Here is a 7,924-nt window from a genome sequence, read left to right as displayed (position 1 = left end):
TATATATAATAGTGAAAGGGGGTGAAGTAATTTTAGGTTCGAAAGTTGTCGCTCTTGACAAACCTTTTGACATATTTCGGCGTTTTTTTTTAAACAATGGTTTTCGATAAATCCGTGGTGGGAAGGTGGGAAGTTTTCAAATGAACACCCTGTATAGATATATATATATATCTCACCACGGATTTATCGAAAACCATTGTTTAAAAAAAAACGCCGAAATATGTCAAAAGGTTTGTCAAGAGGGACAACTTTCGAACCTAAAATTACTTCACCCCCTTTCACCCTCTGCCCCCAGGGTCATCCTCTTAAAAATTTTAAATGGCAAGGGGTATCGAGTAATAGCTTGTTTAAAAGGTTTTTCAAAGACTTTTATTTTGACGTTTGATTTTTTAAATGGGTAGATCACGACTCGACTTCGATAGGCGAGTTGAGTTTTGTGAAAAAATGACTGAAGTGATTAATGATAATACTATTCATGTAAAGAATATCTGCTTCAGCGATGAATGCACATTTTGCCTAAATCGATTTGCATGGGCGTCGTTACGTGTTTATACAGAGGGAGGCACCTTTCCTAAATTGGCGCTTAAAAAATTGGCGTGGTACCTAAAAAAATTTTTTGAGGTACCACGCCCAATTTTGTTTCAAAAGTCGTTAAAATCGTAAAAAAAAACAAAACGTCTGGGGCCAAAGGATTAGAATAAAAAGTATATAAAAAAATTTATTACTTATTAGAAAACATTTTACAGTTAAACATTTGCAACAAATTAAAAACATTATTTTAGGAACATAAAAACAAATATATTCTAAAGGTGATAATAATAAAAAATTTACCGTATATAAATAATAAATAAAAAATTAATCTATCAAAAACACAGTACAAATATAGGAACAAAACCACATTATTTCTATTTGATTTCTAATAGAAAATTTGACAAAACATTTTACCAGTTAAACATTTGCAACAAAATAAAAACATTATTCTAGAAACAAAAAAACAAATATATTCTAACGGTGATAATAATTAAACATCTATACCGTATATAAATTATAAACAAAAAATTAATCTAGCGAATAACAGTAATATTTTTTAATATTCCTTCGGTTTTTAGGAAAATAAAAATTTTAAATTCCTTTTTTCAGCACCAAAAACATCAATAACTGAAGAAATATTTTTTTTTATTTTCTACCATCTTCCGGTGTACGCTTATCATGCAAAGACCTGATAATCTATTTTCGGTTATTGTTGACCGCAACCATGTTTTTACACGCCTAAGTGTACTGAATAAACGTTCGATAGTACAAGTAGTTGGCGGAAGTGTCAAAAATATTTTTAGCGCTTTCTGAATACTTGGAAAAAATTCGCATTCATTAACAAGCAATTCAACAAAATCCAAGTTTTCGTAAACCGCCTTGGTTTTCCAGGATGCTACCCATATGTTGTACTCAGCTACAAAGTTTTCCAATTCAAACTGCCGAGTAACATTTATGATTTGATCCGACGATAAAATAATATTATTTTTGATGTTTTTTGGATGGAGTAAACTTAAAGAAAAACCAATACTAGAATCTTCAGAGAATCGCGAGTTAAGGGCCGTAATTAATGAATCTAAATATGGATTAAATATACTTAGTCTGAAATACTGCTCTGCTGAAGTAGAAGGAATATTTGGTCGATGCGTTTGTCGTTTTGCCACTCTAGGCATTTTTACATCAAAATCTAGTATTTGTGCCATTTCTTCAATTTCACTAAAATTTCAGAAAATGTGTCTTCAGAATTTTCCCTGTCATTTAAAAAAAATTTTACCAGCTGGTCAATATGCTGTTTTGCAGATAAGATTTATAGACACACCTTGAAATTTATTAGTTACCGGCTCGAGGTGAGATGAATATTTAGAAATAATTTTAAGGCAAACGAGAAAAGTGCAATTGGTAACCGAACTAAGCAAAATATTTGCTTTTGTTCTTGTCTGTAAATTGAATCCAGCATCTGTCGACATACTTTCCAAAGTAGATTTAATGGCAACAACATTTTCTGAAAAAATACGTATTGACTTATATTTTGAGGTCCAACGAGTTTCCGATAAAAGAGGAATATTTGTTACCCTACTTCTTCTTTTTGGACTCTCGCGAAAAAAATTAATTATTTCTTTAATAGTGCCAATTGTATTTTGTATCTGTTGAACGCTGTTAAGATCATTAACCACAAGGTTAAGTTTATGGGCACTACAACGATAATATGTCGCCCTAGGGTATTCATCCTTTATAAGTTTTTGTACCCCGTTGTCCTTACCGGCCATCGTGGAGCATCCGTCAAACCCAAGACCAGCAAGCTTATTTAAGTTAACACCATGTTTTTTTAAAAAATGTATTATACTACTAGCTATGGTTTTGGCATCCATAGCGGTTAATTTTTCAAAACCGAGAAATTCCTCCCGAATATTGTTTTCGACATCGACAAATCTTACTCCTAGTGATAGCTGTTCATGCCCGGAAATATCTGCAGTTTCATCAGCTAATATAGAAATTGCTTCGGAGTTATTTGCCTCTGAAATAATTCTTTGCCGAATAATATCTCCAGATATTTCAATTAAATTATTCTGAATTTGTGCCGAGGTATACTTTTGTTTACCATGGCAAGTTTTAAGGTGATTGTCCAGAACTCTATCACCACTTTCAACCCTAAACTTCAGCAAATCATTAAAATTTCCCCCCTGACTTTGTTTACCCCTTAATGCAATGTCGTGAGTTCCACAAAAAAAATTGTCGAAAGAATTGGATACAGTTTTTTTCTATTTTCTGCAATTTGCTCACGTTCTTGAGTGTTAAGCTGCTCATAGACACTGGCCGTTGTTCCAGAAACGATTTTAGTAAAATCAGTAGCACGATTTACTGCCTGCTTATGCCATTTACAATTTCGATGCGATCTGGCGCTTTCATGGAGTTTTTTATGGTTGGAAAATTCTTTAATTATAAACGATCCCAAAGTTCCCCTTTTAACAATAGGTTTAAAGAGCACACAGAACTTACACAAAGCTCCTTTTAAATGTGAAGAGTACACCATCCAGTCATATTCATTAAACCATGAAATTTTAAAAAATCTATTAGAATTTGGGCCAGAACCATTTTTAAAATTATATTGAGCAGCCGGAACGTAGGGGTGTTTTAAAAGTTTGTATTTTAGGTCGTCAGTCAACGATGAACTTTTTACATATAAGCCCAAATCAAATTCATTATTGGAAGGTGTTTGACGAGAAGCCCCACTACTTCCAGGTAACGGTTCAGGTTCAGTGCCTAAATCTGCTTGTTCCCTTTTTTTTCGTAATGGGGAAGTCGAATTGTCACGATCTGGTTCAGATTCCGAGTCAACTTTGTTAGCAAAAAAGTTTCTGATATCCATTACCTAAAGACGAATTAGCGTTTAAGAAATCCATATTGGCAAATAATAAAATATTTTTAAAAATGTTTTTAATATTTAATTTAATCATTAATCTAAAAAACTGAAAAAAAAAACAATAAAATTTAAAGAACAAAAGTTAGCTATAAATTAAAAATAACTATAGATAGTAATTTAGTAGGTACACCTAATAAATAATTTAACAAAAAAAACGGGTTTATATTTTTTAAATTTAAATTAGTTAATCATTATTATAATGTAGCTGCCATATTCCTACTATATTTATCATAATAAAATTATATATTTTTTAAATCATATCTCGGTAAAGAAACTATAATTTGCGGACTTATGTTCATGAGACATTATGAAAGACAATTTACTATTTAAAGAAAAAGTAGGTAAATTTTGTCCATTACCTCAAAACACCCCGGATATAATACATTAAAAATTCGTATAAAATAGTACCGTTAAACAACATTTAAGAGTAAAACGAGCAATTATATACATGGAAAAACTCATATCGGTGGTATATAAGACCTTAAAAATTAATTAAATAAAAATTAAATTAAATTATTTAAATAAAAAAATTAAAGACCAAATAACGGTTCCACGGATATGCACTAAAAATACAATAGATACCTACATAGTACATAAGAAAATATTAAAATTTGCTACTTACGTTAAATTTTAAAGCACCACTCTCCCTTCACAAACTTAGAAATTAAGTAGATATTATTTTACATTTTACTCTCCACTATTGACTACTAGTGCTATTATTTTGCCTAGATGTAGATTCCAACATTATCACAAAAAGGGATGGATTGGCGACAAAAAACAGCTAGCTCTCAAAATTGTTATAGTTACAACAGATACAATTTTACTGATGCTTTACGAATAGGAACTAGGAACACGAATACCAGAATTATCGCGACGCCGGCACCGCCACACGCCACGAACCATGCCGTATCGGATCGGTCTGACGCAAACGACGGCTGCGCCTTGCGCTTCGTGATCGGGCAAAATTTACCACATTATTGTAAGACTTAACAAAAAATAAGGATTTGACTTGAGATTTCAGCAAATAGAACTTTAAAACCATGACCGGTTTCTAAACTAAACCTATTAAAAATGATTTTATGTAAATATAGGGGGGGGGGCGAGTGCCCCCCTCCCCCCTTGCCCTCCCCAAACGACGCCCATGTGGATTTGTTAATAAGCATAACTGTAGATATTGGAGCAATAAAAATCCTCATGCATTTGTAGAAGGGCATACCCAGTACCCTCAAAAAATTAATGTATGGGCAGGCATTTTAGGAAATAAAGTGATTGGGCCATTATTTATTAACGGAAATTTAAATGGAGATATTTATTTGGATATGTTGAAAAATATCATCAAATCGCTTATCACGGAATCCATTGAAAACCAAATCAATGATAAAACCAAATCGATGAAGCTGAAATATATTTCCAGCAAGACGGCGCTCCTCCTCACTATCTTCTTCCCGTTCCCCAATGGCTAGACGACGAGTTTCCAGATAAATGGGATAGGGCGAAGAGGGCCTACAGAATGGCCTGTTAGATCTCCTGATATAACGTCGTTAGACTTTTTTCTATGGGGTCATTTGAAATATATTGTGTTTACTCTCCAACCTGAAAGTTTCGATGAACTTCGTCAACGCATCATCGACAGCTGCCATGATATCCTACAACATGTTTTTGAAAATGTCCGTCAGGAATTTGAACATCGCCTATATCATTGTTTAGCCAAAAACGGGCAACATTTTGAACACTTACTGAAATAAAAACTGATATTTTTACGTTTTTGTTTTCTATGTAAACAAATTAAGATAAACAAAGGTTTTTCTAATTTTCTCGAAAACGAATCGACCGATTTAAAAAAATCAACCGTCAAAATAAAAGACTTCGAAAGACCTTTTAAACAAGCTATTACTCGATACCCCTTGCCATTTAAAATTTTTAAGGGGATGACCCTGAGAGGAAATGGGTGAAAGGGGGTGAAGTAATTTTAGGTTAGAAAGTTGTGAAAAGTTTTCAAATGAACACCCTGTATATTATTAATACATTGATATTTTTTCCAGATGGAATATATAGACTTTGGTGTAGCCAGGCAGGCTAACGTTATGAGTACTTATATATTTATGCAACCAACTGTCAGAGACTTCAACTATATCGAAGTGAAAGTTAAGAACAATAATTTGATAAAAGTCAAATTTATTAACCAATGAATATGCATTAAATAAAGTACTTAATACAATAAAAAATATTTTGCCCAATATTAAGACTAATTAAATTTAATTCAAACAATTCATCCATTATTTTCAAAGAAACATTAATAATATCTAAGAAAAAAGAAAATAAACTCAAAGTAAAAGTCGCACAAATGTAGCGTCTATTACTTTGGTTACATATTTCACCTTACGGCATCATCAGACCTAGAATAAAGTTTAAAACATGCAGCTAAGATTATACAATAATTAACAAAAAATATAGCTTATTTTAAGTACAATAACAGATATTAAATACACTTATGATAACATGGTAGAGGTAAAAGTGAGTTGGAAACTCACATCGTGTATTGTTATTAACTATAATATAAATTAATAAACACCAAACCTTATTAGAATCCGAGGTATTACCTACATATTTCTCTATAAAAAACAAAAGCAAATATAAACATGAAAAATAAAAATAAAAATAAAAAAGTTTTAAAAATTAGACAAAGATCAAACCCATTTTGGGTTTCGTACCTTACTAACCTTTTTGCCAAAGTAGTCTGTAGAGAACATTCAGTTATATATATGATGTGAAGTGTTAAAAAAGAAATATAAATTTTAAAAAGCAAAATTTATTACAGATTAATGAAAATGAGATAAGGTTCAAAATTAAATACGTCGTTGACACAACTTAAGACTGAACTTCTCTTAGCCCTTGTAATCTCTAGCTTTTCTAAAAGATCCAGTTTTTTATCCTTCGCACACTCATGCAAAAGATTATCCTATTACACTCATGCAAATCATTATCTGACACCGACAAATTGTTACCAATTGACAAGAGATGGTTAGTAAACGTTGATTTTATTTCTATAATATCGGTGGTCCAATAGGTATTAAAAAGGCTTAAAAAGATGTTCTTTCACTCTAGTGGAAATTTTTCTCCCGGACTGACCAACATACTCACCACAATTCAAGAAGTATACCTCAGATTTGTCAACCCGCTCCGTCTTTACTTTTCTGTTTACAAGGTGTTTTCTCAAGTTGTTTCATACAATTTTCATAAAGAATCCTTTTATAAAGAATTTAGTATAATTAAACAATACATTTAGATCATTAACTTTTTTCTGTTCAGTATCTGTTCATCTTGCCAACTTTTTTAAATATAATCTTAATCTAACAATAGCCTTTAAAACTGTAAATACTGTAACCACTTTTAAATAAAATCGGCTCAATAAAAATCGACTTATGTTAAAAGTCTTTAATAGAGTGGCACATATGCTAACGGCAGCTTATCAGTTAGTGGTGGGTCGACATTGTAGCCATACATTGCGACCGTTTTTGTTTTGTAAATCAAGAACCTCTAAAAACTAGCGCCAAAAGTATTAAATGGTATTGTTTCAAAATTTTTGACAAGCTGTTATACTGCGAAAACTTCGCCAAGGGGTTGAAAGTATTAAAAAGATTGTCCCCTTAAAATCAAAAATTGACGGGTCCGAGCATTTTTTAAAAAAATTTTAAAAAAGGGCCCCAAATCTTGCTGGGCTGTTTTCGATGGGCCACCCTGTATAACAACCGAATATTCTCTATAGACTAGTTTGGCGACAAGGTTACTGAGGTACGAAACCAAAAAAATCCTGGGTTCGATTCCCGTCTAACTTTTAAAACTTTTTTACTTTTATTTTCCATGTTTATATTTGTTTTTATTTCTTATAAAGAAATATGTAGGTAATACATCGGATTTTAATGATATTTGGTGTTTAATGATTTATATTTTAGTTAATAACGATACTATTGTATACGTATTTAATGTGTCCAACCATATTTCTAACCATAGCTGCATGCTGCATGTTTTAAACTTTATTCTAGCTCTGATGAAGCCGTAAGGCGAAACGCGTAACCACACTAATAAACGCTTCATTTGTGAAAAATTGACTTTGATTTTATTTTCCCTCTTGTTAGATAAATAAAGTTTATTTATCTAATAAGTACCTATATATGTACCTTCCCATTTTTTTATTTTGAGATGAATGATCAAGCCTAAATTGATAATCAATTTGTGTGCACTAATCAAAGTGTGTGTTTAACAAATTCGAAATATATATTAACGAAAATTTACATTACGTTAATATATATTTCGAATAAGAGTACTAAAATAATAAAAAAATTAAAAATAACAAAGATTATTTACAGAAAAGACCGCAATGGATTTGTAAATACACCTAGGTGTGCATATTTTTTTTAGTTTATGATTATTATCAATATATGTATATAAAGAATATTGTATCGCAAAAAAAAT

This window comes from Anthonomus grandis, chromosome 22 (genome assembly GCF_022605725.1).
Source record: "Anthonomus grandis grandis chromosome 22, icAntGran1.3, whole genome shotgun sequence".
In the NCBI taxonomy this organism is placed as follows: domain Eukaryota; kingdom Metazoa; phylum Arthropoda; class Insecta; order Coleoptera; family Curculionidae; genus Anthonomus; species Anthonomus grandis.
Note: the sequence above shows the minus strand (reverse complement) of the source record.